The following is a 13,041-nucleotide window of genomic DNA, read 5'->3' as shown; positions in this document are numbered from 1 at the left end:
CACTGAAGTTGCTTACCACGACAACATGGAATGTTCCTGAGTGGCCTAGTTACAGTTTTGACTTAAATCTGATTGAAAATCTATGGCAAGACTTGAAAATGGCTGTCTAGCAATGATCAACCTCCAACTTGACAGAGTTAAAATATTTTTTTTTTATGAATGTGCAAATATTGTTCAATCCAGGTGTGCAAAACTCTAAAACCTTGTTCACATTGCATGCCTTAATGCTCAAATCAGTTTTGTTTTTGAATATCGAATGTCCGAGTTGCAAGTGACCAAATCGGATTTGTGTGTTCAGACGGCAGTCATTTTCTGACATGGTTACGTTAGTTGTCATGGTAACGACGGGTGTGTGTGCAGTGATGTAGGCTGATTGGTGGTGCTCGTGCTTTCTATCAATCAGAAGTTAAGGTGACAACAATACCTGCCATGGACGTTTCCCAGTTGCTTTGAAGGTTCCAAATCATAGTGTAAGAACACTTTTAAAGCTTCAAAGGATAAGGTTATCCAATTTTCAAAACAAGTCCTTTTTGGCTAGCCACAGCAGTCAACTAAGTAGCTGTTTAGCTTTCTGGCACATTCACTAATTTGTTTGTAAACAATTAGCAAGCTAGTTGGCTACCACATACACGTTCTTGGCAAACTGTCAACAGAGTAGCTAGCAAGCAACAAGATATGCCAAATAACAGTCTAAAAACCACTTGAGGGCAAATAAAACAGATTTGACCATTTAGACGCAAGTCACATGGCTAGGAATCAGATTTGTATATGACTTCAAACGACCTACGAAGGTGGCTTGAAATATCCGATTCCATGTGCTTCTTGGCTGTTCAGACGGCAGGAAAAAGAACAAATTCAAATCAGAAATGCCCCAAAAAATGAAGTGAGTCACTTCAAACTGCCAATGTGAACACTGCTTAAGAGACTTACCCAGAAAGACTCACAGCTGTAATTGCTGCCAAAGGTGATACTAACAAAGGTGATGTATTGACTTGGGTGTGAATACTTATTTTATGAGAGATTTCTGTATTTTATTTTCAATAAATTTGCAAACATTTCTAAAAACATGTTTTCACTTTGTGGCGTATTGTGTGTAGATGGGTGAGGGGGAAAAAAATCGATTTAATCCATTTTGAATTCAAGCTGTAACACAACAAAATGTGGAATAAGTCAAGGGGTACGAATACTTTCTGAAAGCACTGTGTGTGTCTTTATATCTAAAAAAGATGGACTGTTAGCTTTTATTTAACACCAGATTTGACATGCTTCTATAGACTTCACGTTGGTGCTCATGGGTCCTTTACATGGAAATGCCCAACAGCTGTCTCATCTAGATAATCATCACAGAAGGGGTGGTGTGCCCACACAAGCAGACCACACTGTGCTAGTGTTTAATCTGGAAATCAACCCTACAAAACCCTGTTTTGATTAGTCAAATCAAATCCCAATTTAAACCCCTCAGTATACAGTATTTTCATAGTGACTGCTCATCGCACCAGCCTACTGAATCAACCCTGGTTAACCAATAGTGGGGTGTTTCTGAAAAACGCTCACAAAATGATTCAGCCAGCTGCTGAGAGAGACAACCACTATGTGGGAGTTGGAGGGGGGACCCATATTACCCAATGAGATCTGGGACAAGCTACTGTTGACAGCTGCCATGGCCCAGGGATCAGGCCCATGATTGGAGGGTTTAGTGGCACAGACAGTGTCTGAGCCGCCATTGGCACTGCTATCAAAGCTTGGAGCTTTGTATTCAGGCTGGATGAGACATGGAGCTGTGGAGCTGAGACACTCCAAGTGGCTCTAACTTAGCAAGCCTGCCCTGCCCGTCTCTCTATACCATATCTCACCTTTCCCACCGCTCAACCACTTATTTGTATTTTTTTTATTTAACCTTTATTAACTAGGCAAGTCAGTTAAGAACAAATTCATATTTACAATGACGACATACCCTGGACAAACCATAACCAGGACGACGCTGGGTCAATTATGCGCTGCCCTATGGGACTCCCAATCACAGCCGGATTGATACAGCCTGGAATTGAACCAGGGTCTGTAGTGACGCCTCTAGCACTAAGATGCAGTGCCTTAGACCACTGTGCCACTCGGGAACCCTAAAAGAAGTCCCAAGTGTAAGATTTTGTCTGCCACCGCACAACAGGAGAGGTATCAACTTAAATATGGTTACAACCATTAAAACTATATCCACACGTAGCATATAGACTCCCTCACTTGTTATTTTTAGACCAGGAAAGACAGTTTTCTGCTCATAAGCACACTCCAGGGATTTGTACACATGGTCCTCCTCCTCTGCAGTAGCTCCTTCAGTGTGTGAATGCATCATCTGTTGCTCCTGGGGAGAGAGAAAGGAAGAGTTGATAGCTCTGCAGGCTTGTTGTGTGAAGGCCTGCTGGGCAGTCATGCTCCAGTTTGGACAGTGTTAAAACTCAGTGGCTGTCAGGGCAACTTACACCACGCATCGCCCTTGCTGACTCTTCTGGTCCAGGGTTTCTGTGGGCCAAATGCATCAGTGCGTTAGGGAGGAGGTTGTAGTTCGTACACACACTAACACACACATTCCACTATACTGTGCAAACCATATAGACTATTTTCTACAATGACCTCTTGGCTCCCTACAGTCTTTGGTGAATATGTGACCGACCGCCTCGATTCGGTCTTATGTAGCAAAATTTGAAGTTGTGTTTTTTACATCAGATAAAAGTAGAGACAGCTAGAAAATGGTATATCATACACTGCAGTTGAGGAACAATGGGAAAGTAATTCTGCTTTGAAAGTAACCCTACTTTTGAGAAAATGGCACTTGAATGTTTTGGTACACCTGCTGGAGAGCTCTTCTTTGTCTACACCCATTCAGGATCGTTCACACCCTCTTAACCTCTCTAGGGCAGGCGGGACGAATTCGTCCCACCTACGTAACAGCCAGTTGAATCCTGTGGCGCGATTTTCAAATACCTTAAAAATCCTATTACTTCAATTTCTCAAACATATGACTATTTTACAGCTATTTAAAGACAAGACTCTCGTTAATCTAACCACACTGTCCGATTTCAAAAAGGCTTTACAACGACAGCAAAACATTATATTATGTCAGCAGAGTACCAAGCCAGAAATAATCAGACACCCATTTTTCAAGCTAGCATATAATGTCACAACCCAGAAGACAGCTAAATGCAGCACTAACCTTTGATGATCTTCATCAGATGACACACCTAGGACATTATGTTATACAATACATGCATGTTTTGTTCAATCAAGTTCATATTTATATCAAAAAACAGCTTTTTACATTAGCATGTGACGTTCAGAACTAGCATACCCCCCGCAAACTTCCGGGGAATTTACTAACAATTTACTAAATTACTCACGATAAACGTTCACAAAAAGCATAACAATTATTTTAAGAATTATAGATACAGAACTCCTCTATGCACTCGATATGTCCGATTTTAAAATAGCTTTTCGGTGAAAGCACATTTTGCAATATTCTAAGTAGATAGCCCGGCATCACAGGGCTAGCTATTTAGACACCCGGCAAGTTTAGCCTTCACCAAAATCCGATTTACTATTAGAAAAGTTTGATTACCTTAGGTGTTCTTCGTCAGAATGCACTCCCAGGACTTCTACTTCAATAACAAATGTTGCTTTGGTCCCAAATAATCCATTGTTATATCCAAATAGCGGCGTTTTGTTCGTGCGTTCAAGACACTATCCGAAATGGTAAAGAAGGGTGACGAGCACGGCGCATTTCGTGACAAAAAAATTCTAAATATTCCATTACCGTACTTCGAAGCATGTCAACCGCTGTTTAAAATCAATTTTTATGCCACTTTTCTCGTGAAAAAGCGATAATATTCCTGACCGGGAATCTGCGTTTAGGTAAAAAGACGAAAGAAAATAAAGCACGGGGTCGACTCGTGCACGCGCCTAAGCCCATTGTCCTCTGATCGGCCACTTGCCAAAAGCGATAATGTGTTTCAGCCTGGGGCTGCCTCGATATCATTCAGCTTTTTCCCGGGCTCTGAGAGCCTATGGGAGCCGTAGGAAGTGTCACGTTACAGCAAAGATCCTCAGTCTTCAATAAACAGAGACAAGAAGAACAAGATCTTGTCAGAGAGGGCACTTCCTGTAAGGAATCTTCTCAGGTTTTTGCCTGCCATAAGAGTTCTGTTATACTCACAGACACCATTCAAACAGTTTTAGAAACTTTAGGGTGTTTTCTATCCAAAGCCAATAATTATATGCATATTCTAGTTACTGGGCAGGAGTAGTAACCAGATTAAATTGGGTACGTTTTTTATCCGGCCGTGTCAATACTGCCCCCTACCCCCCAACAGGTTAAGGATTCACATGTGAGGCCATGTGGTAAACACACGCTATATCAAATAAAATCAAAGTTTATTTGTCACAAGCACAGGATACAGAAGGTGTAAATGGTACAGTGATAGTACTTGCATAGTAGCAATATCAAAAACAAAGTGTCCAGATAAAAATATTTTTATCGTTAGTAGATGACGCTTACCTGACACACTTGTCTAAATTGATGGGTCATGTGAAGGAAATGCTATAACCACCCCTCACCCACATCTAACTAAGAGGATGGGTCACTATTGTCTAGACATGTACACGTTCATGAAATACAATAGATGGCCGTAATCACCCCCAGACACACCTGCTAATTTTATGGGTCATGTAATAATCCGGCCGAGGTGGAGTCTTTTGTTTAGACATGTAGCTAGCTAGCTAGCTAAACAATGAACCGGCATAACCCCAACTCATACTACTACCAATACAAACATTGTCATAGCTGTAGTATGAATCTGCAGGTAGCTAAAGCTAACAAGCTAGGTTAAATATTAAGTAGCTAACATTAGGCTATAACTAGCAATGCAAATGGTTTACATTATCTCAGCCAATCATGGCTAGTGGGAAGGTTCCTGTCTTTTTCCATGGCTAAACCAACTAGGCTTTTTTTTACGTTTACATGCTGCTCCTGTGAAGTAGTGACGTGTGACATATGCCATAGTTTCCTGAAACAAGTCACATACATTTGAAGTCAGAAGTTTACATGCACCTTAGCCAAATACATTTAAACTCAGTTTTTCACAATTCCTGACATTTAATCCTAGTAAGAATTCCCTGTCTTAGGTCAGTTAGGATCACCACTTTATTTTAAGAATGTGAAATGTCAGAATAATAGTGGAGTGATTGATTTCAGCTTTTATTTCTTTCATCACATTCCCAGTAGGTCAGAAGTTTACATACACTCAATTAGTATTTGGTAGCATTGCCTTTAAATGGTTTAACCTCTTACATCTAGACGTTCCGCTAGCGGAACACCTGCTCCAATATCCAATGATGGGCGTGGCGCGAAATACAAATTCCTCTAAAATCTGAAAACTTCCATTTTTCAAACATATGACTATTTTACAGCATTTTAAAGACAAGACTCTCGTTAATCTAACCACACTGTCCGAGTTCAAAAAGGCTTTACAGCGAAAGCAAAACATTAGATTATGTCAGCAGAGTACCCAGCCAGAAATAATCAGACTACCCATTTTTCAAGCTAGCATATAATGTCACAAAAAACAAAACCACAGCTAAATGCAGCACTAACCTTTGATGATCTTCATCAGATGACAACCCTAGGACATTGTTATACAATGCATGCATGTTTTGTTCAATCAAGTTCATATTTATATCAAAAACCAGCTTTTTTACATTAGCATGTGACGTTCAGAACTAGCATACCCCCCGCAAACCTTCGGTGAATTTACTAAATTACTCACGATAAACGTTCACAAAAAGCATAACGATTATTTTAAGAATTATAGATACAGAACTCCTCTATGCACTCGATATGTCCGATTTTTAAAATAGCTTTTCGGTGAAAGCACATTTTACAATATTCTCAGTAGATAGCCCGGCATCACAGGGCTAGCTATTTAGACACCCACCAAGTTTAGCACTCACAAATATCAGATTTACTATTAGAAAAGTTTGATTACCTTTCCTGTTCTTCGTCAGAATGCACTCCCAGGACTTCTACTTCAATAACAAATGTTGGTTTGGTCCAAAATAATCCATTGTTATATCCAAATAGCGGCGTTTTGTTCGTGCGTTCTAGACACTATCCGAATGGTAAATAAGGGTCACGCGCATGGCGCATTTCGTGACAAAAGATTTCTAAATATTTCATTACCGTACTTCGAAGCATGTCAACCGCTGTTTAAAATCAATTTTTATGCAATTTTTCTCGTAAAAAAGCGATAATATTCCGACCGGGAATCTGTGTTTCGGTAAATAGAGGGAAAAACAGAAAGACGGGGGCGGCCAGTGCACGCGCCTAAGCCCTTTGTCCTCTGATAGACCACTTAGCAAAAGCGCTCGTGTGTTTCAGCCAGGGCTTTGAATTACGTCATTCAGCTTTTTCCCGGGCTCTGAGAGACCATGTGAATCGTAGGAAGTGTCGCGTTAGAGCAGAGATCCTTTGTAATGGATAGAGATGGCAAAGAAGTTCAAGAAATGGTCAGACAGGGTACTTCCTGTACAGAATCTTCTCACGTTTTGGCCTGCCAAATGAGTTCTGTTATACTCACAGACACCATTCAAACAGTTTTTTAGAAACTTTGGAGTGTTTTCTATCCAAAGCTAATAATTATATGCATATTCTAGTTTCTGGGCAGGACTAATAATAAGGTTAAATCGGGTACGTTTTTTATCCAGCCGTGAAAATACTGCCCCCTAGCCATAACAGGTTAACTTGGGTCAAACGTTTTGTGTAGCCTTCCACAAGCTTCCCACAATAAGTTGGGTGAATTTTGGCCCATTCCTCCTGACAGAGCTGGTGTAACCGACTCATGTTTGTAGGCATGCTTTTTCCGTTCTGCCCACACATTTTCTATAGGGTTGTTGTCAGGGCTTTGTGATGGCCACTCCAATACCTTGACTTTGTTGTCCTTAAGCTATTTTGCCACAACTTTGGAAGTATGCTTGGGGTCATTGTCCATTTGGAAGACCCATTTGCGACCAAGCTTTAACTTCCTGACTGATGTCTTGAGATGTTGCTTCAATATATCCACATAATTTTCCTCCTCATGATGCCATCTATTTTGAGAAGTGCGCCAGTCCCTCCTGCAGCAAAGCACCCCCACAACATGATGCTGCCACCCCCTTGCTTCACGGTTAGGATGGTGTTCTTTGGATTGCAAGCCTCCCCCTTTTTCCTTAAAACATAACAATGGTCATTATGGCCAAACAGCTCTATTTTTGTTTCATCAGACCTGTGGACATTTCTCCAAAAAGTACGATCTTTGTCCCCATGTGCAGTTGCAAACCGTAGTCTGGCTTTTTTATGGTGGTTTTGGAGCAGTGGCTTCTTCCTTGCTGAGCGGCCTTTCAGGTTATGTCGATATAGGACTTGTTTTACTGTGGATATAGATACTTTTGCACCTGTTTCCTCCAGCATCTTCACAAGGTCTTTTGCTGTTATTCTGGGATTGATTTGCGCTTTTCGCACCAAAGTACATTCATCTCTAGGAGACAGAACGTGTCTCCTTCCTGAGCGGTATGACGGCTGCGTGGTCCCATGGTGTTTATACTTGCGTACTATTGTTTGTACAGATGAACATGGTACCTTCAGGCATTTGGAAATTGTTCCCAATGATAAACCAGACTTGTGGAGGTCTACAATTCTTTTTCTGAGGTCTTGGCTGATTTCTTTTGATTTAACAATGATGTCAAGCAAAGAGGCACTGGGTTTGAAGGTAGGCCTTGAAATACATCCACAGGTACACCTCCAATTGACTCAAATTATATCAATTAGCCTATCAGAAGCTTCTAAAGCCATGACATCATTTTCTGGAATTTTCCAAGCTGTTTAAAGGCACAGTCAACTTAGTGTATGTAAACTTCTGACCCACTGGAATTGTGATTAAGTGAAATAATCTGTCTGTAAACAATTGTTGGAAAAATGACTTGTCATGCACAAAGTAGATGTTCTCACCGACTTGCCAAAACTATAGTTTGTTAAAACCTCTTAGGGATCCCTTATGACTAGAATCCCGTTAACGGGATTGATTTGAATTAAAAAATACTCAATTCGTAATATTAAACATTCATGAAGATACAAGTGTCTTACATCATTTAAAAGCTTAACTTCTTGTTAATCCAGCCACTTTGTCAGATTTCAAACAGGCTTTACAGCTAAAGCATACCATGCGATTATCTGAGGACAGCGCCCCGCATACAAAAGCATGAAAAACATTTTCCAACCAAGCAGATGCATCACGAAAGTCAGACATAGCGATTAAAATAAATCGCTTACCTGTGAAGATCTTCATCTTTTTGCAATCCCAACGGTCCGAGTTACACAATGAATGGTCGTTTTGTTCGATAAAGTCCTTTTATATCCCAAAAATGTCTGTTTATTTGGTGTGTTTCATTCAGAAATACACCTGTTCCAACATGCCTACAAAGGATCTAATAAGTTACCTGTAAACTTGGTCCAAATATTTCAAACAACGTTTCTAATCCAACCTCCGGTACCCTAATATGTAAATAATCGATAAAACTTAAGACGGAATAAACTGTTTCCAATACCGGAGAAAAACAACGAGGAGAGTGCTCTCATTCACGTGCACCAAAACACTAGAGTCCTTCTGAGTGACACTTAGAAAGAATACGAATACTTCTTCATTTTTCCAACAAAAAAAACATTGAACAATTTCTAAAGACTGTTGACATCTAGTGGAAGCCATAGGAACTGCAATCTGGGTCCTAATAATCAGACTTTCCCATAGAAAAGCATTGGAAAATCCAATGACCTCAACAACAAAAAATATCCTGGATGGATTGTCCTCGGGGTTTCGCCTGCCAAATAAGTTCTGTTATACTCAGACATTATTTTAACCGTTTTAGAAACATTAGTGTTTTCTATCCAATACTACCATGCATATGCATATCCTATCTTCTAGGCCTGAGTAACAGGCAGTTTACTTTGGGCACCTCAGTCATCCAAACTTCCGAATACTGCCCCATAGCCTTAAGAAGTTTAACAAGAAATTTGTGGTGGTTGAAAAATGTGTTTTAATGACTCCAACCTAAGTGTATGTAAACTTACGACTTCAACTGTATGTACTGTACAAGGACAGTACAAGCTCGTTACGCACTGTGTAAATGTATTCAAATTTGATAAGAATGCAACATATTTTAATTGCTGCCCGGGAGACACTTTTAGGATTCGGCAAAAGCCTGTGGTAATAAAGAGGGGACAACCTAAAACAACCTATTGCACAATTCCACAGAATATTATATTTCCTTTATAAAGGGGTTCAAGTTGTTTTTAAATAAATGTTATTCCAATTCTACTGTTAAACTTTTATTCCAGTGTAGTCTCCAACACTGACAGCTTTGTTGTACTGTGCTGCTTTCTGTTGAAGCTTAGTATCTATTGTTTTTTTATTACAGATTTCCAAGCTGTAGTTAAGGATTGTTTCTCCAATGTTGATTGTAGACGGAAATGCATCTGTTGGTGTATTCTACAAGATGACTTCTAAGCTTGATTTTAAAGTGTCAATAGAAACCATTGGCATCACTAAGCTGACATCTGGATGTAAAAAGAGATTTCTCAGGACAGTAATTCTCTTTGGAAAATATGATTTCCCCCATTGCTTTGGTTACACTGTCAACTGTCATGTTATTCCCTCACTGAAAGGTTTCATGCAAACCATCAAGTGGTTATTGATAGTCTTATGTACTTATTAGCATGTAATAAAGTTGGGAGAGAGAGACAAATCCATATCGTGATAAATTGCCTGAATTGATGCGATAATGATAAATAGCATTCTACGTTTATTAACATTATTGTGCACCTCAGTTATTTTTTTGTTATCCTTTAACTTCTACTACTAGTTTGACAGTTGGAGCCATCAATTGTCCCATTAACAATCACCCATATTAGCAAATGTATTTAATTTCACATTTTTCTAGTATAGGCTGCTTATTGCAATAATTTTGCTGATGTCCTTCATTACGATAAGTGATTGGTATATGGTCTGTGTCGGTAATGTTCGGTTTATCATCCCAGCTCTATGTCGTCAACCTCTTGTGATTAATCTCATCTTGTGTTTACACCCCAAAAAATGTTCAGGAAGCTCAACTTGATTTGGGTTCCTACTTCCTACCGTCTGTGACCCTGTTGTCTGTGAGTAAACACGTGAAGGAGCGAGAGGGGGGGTTTAATCAGTGCATTCTTATCACTCACACACACACACACACACACACACACACAGACTTTCCTTCATTTTTCTTATCTTTGCAGTGCAGGATTACAGAATGGTACAGATAGTTACATCTTTAGAGTGTCTGGCCAGAGGCGGGATCAGATCTGGAACACGTGCCCTGGGAGGTGTGATGTCAGAGCCTCTGTTCCACTGCCTTAAACTGCTTTCCTTCCCCTGCTCTCTGCCCTACAGTCACACAGGGGTCTGAAAAACATTACTAGCTGTCAAATCTTTGCTTCTTCTGTCCCTTTTTCCTCAATTCCTTTAAAAAAAACCTTAAAGCTCATTCGAGGAGCAGGTTCAAGGCTCCGAGCACGCAAATTGGAGCACGGGAGGGTCCAAATCAAAGTATGCGAACAGAGCATGGAGGGCACTTCTCGACTGCGTACTCAGTTTTACATATTTTGAAGCATGCATCGATACAAAGTGTGGAAAGAAATATGACTCGACCACGCAATAAATTATGCAACATTTCTTGGAATCAATGGCGGCCATTATTTGAGCTGAAGCGAGAGAAAATACACTCCGACTTCAGAATGAAATGTTACGTATTCACACAGAATATTGTAGTCAGGCAACATATTACATCTTGATACGTTAATAAATACATGCTGTGTTAATTTTGGCATGTTTACCTGCCTATGTACCGTAGACCGCAAGCCCATAATAAGTCAATTAGGCTAACTGGCTAGCTTCTACTGTTAGCTATTGTAGCTAGCCAGATAGCCATGAAGAATGGACATCTACCTTGCATAATATTAATTTTAGGTCATTTTTGCCTGTTAACCTATCTGGTTAGCTACATTATTACGATTCACATATAGCTAGCTAGCTGATAGTTATGAAGTAAAACGTTTACTTTGTGTGTGTCTTGTTTCGTCTATTGTTTCCGTTGTCCTGGCTGAAAGAAGGTTCAGTGAATGGGGAGGAGTAGTGTGAGGTAATACAGTAGGGGGAGTGCGAGTGCTTCTCAAATGTTATGCAATCTCCACCCTCTCGTCCTCACAAGAACGTACTCAAGAGAACGTTGTCGGAGAATGCACTTGGAGCATGAGAGTGTGGAGCACGTTAGTATGCATATTGAGAAACACCCAGTATGTCCTGATGTGACATGTGGTCATCAAAATGTCCTAGTTCACTTCCTGCCAATCAGTCTTGACCAGCAGCAGAGGTGTAATAAGGCTGCTGGTCATTAAATCAAGGAGAATGTGTCCTTTATGGTTATAGAGCCGTATTGCAAACATCATCTGTATAAAAGGGACTGGTCCAGATCAACACAGTCCGGAGGCGTCAACCTTCATGTCATAGGGGTTAATACAGATGTTTTCAGCTGTTGAGAGCATATCATGTCTGACGCTGACCCTGGCTTTACTGCTTGACCCTACTGCTATACGAACGTGTTTTCTTCCTCTTCCATGAGCCCTAGTTACATGGAGTTTAGCTTGCACAAATTTGGCATCGCGCGTGATTCCTGTTTCCAAGCCAGGCAGTCTCGTCATATAGCCTAGGCTACTCATTTGCAGCTGATGGGTTTTCAGTCTCTCATAGAGATTTTTAACTCATCCAAAGCTGGATTTGTGTTGACATTTGAATGGACACCTGCTGAATGGCACAATCCTTGTATTATTTGTAATGATTTTTGGCAGACATAGATGAACAGTAATTAACACACTCAACACCACACAATGTCAAATCATCAAATCTGATTGATTACCAGGGTTTTCGGTGACAAGCCACATTTTTTCAGCCTCCTGAGGTTGAAGAGGTGCTGTTGTGCCTTCACCACACTGTCTGTGTGTGTGTGTGGACCATTTCAGTTTGTCGGTGATATGTACACCGAGGAACTTAAAACTTTCCACCTTCTCCACTGCTGTACCATACCATCTGTGGATAGGGGGGTGCTCCCTTTGCTGTTTTCCTGAAGTCCACGATCATCTCTTTTGTTTTGCTGACGTTGAGTGAGAAGTTATTTTCCTGACATCACACTCCGAGTGCCCTCACCTCCTCCCTGTAGGCTGTCTCGTCGTTGTTGGTAATCAAGCCTAATACTGTTGTGTCGTCTGCAAACTTGATGATTGAGTTGGAGGCGTACATGGCCACGCAGTCGTGGGTGAACCTGGAGTACAGGCGGGGGCTGAGCACGCACCCTTGTGGGGCCCCAGTGTTGAGGATCAGCGGAGTGGAGATGTTTCCTACCTTCACCACCAGAACCCAATTGCACAGGGTGGTGTCAAGACCCAGGGACTCAAGCTTAATGATAAGTTTGGAGGGTACTATGGTGTTGAATGCTGAGCTGTAGGAAATGAACAGCATTCTTACATAGGTATTCCTCTTGTCCAGATGGGATAGGGCAGTGTGATGGCGATTGCATCGTCTGTGGACCTGTTGGGGCGGTAGCAAATTGAAGTGGGTCTAGGGTGACGGGTAGGGTGGAGGTGATGTGATCATTGACTAGTCTCTCAAAGCGCTTCATGATGACAGAAGTGAGTGATACAGGGCGATAGTCATTTAGTTAATTTAGTCATATAAAGAGCTCCAGCCCATGATAAAGCAAACACAAAAAATAAAAATAGAATGGAATAAATACTTTTTTCCACTGGAAAATACAGTACCCCATAAGGCGATAAACGTAGAGGTTTGAGCTGGTTTGACAGACAGTGTGCGTTGCAGTGGCTGGTTCGAGTCAGCACTGTAACCTTTGTGGAGCCAAGTCTGTCTGTGTTAGCCTCCCCTCAGC

At 40.9% G+C, this 13,041-nt stretch overlaps 1 protein-coding gene across 2 annotated transcripts in view; it reads left to right on the top strand.

Moving 5' to 3' along the window:
• The window catches only part of ube2j1 (ubiquitin-conjugating enzyme E2, J1), a 50,082-nt gene that overhangs the window by 26,205 nt on the left and 10,836 nt on the right, over positions 1-13,041 (top strand).

The sequence above is a fragment of the Salmo salar genome, chromosome 06 (genome assembly GCF_965601325.2).
Source record: "Salmo salar chromosome 06, fSalSal1, whole genome shotgun sequence".
Classification (NCBI taxonomy): domain Eukaryota; kingdom Metazoa; phylum Chordata; class Actinopteri; order Salmoniformes; family Salmonidae; genus Salmo; species Salmo salar.
The sequence above is the reverse complement of the archived record's forward strand: the minus strand, read 5'-3'. Positions and strand labels throughout refer to the sequence as shown.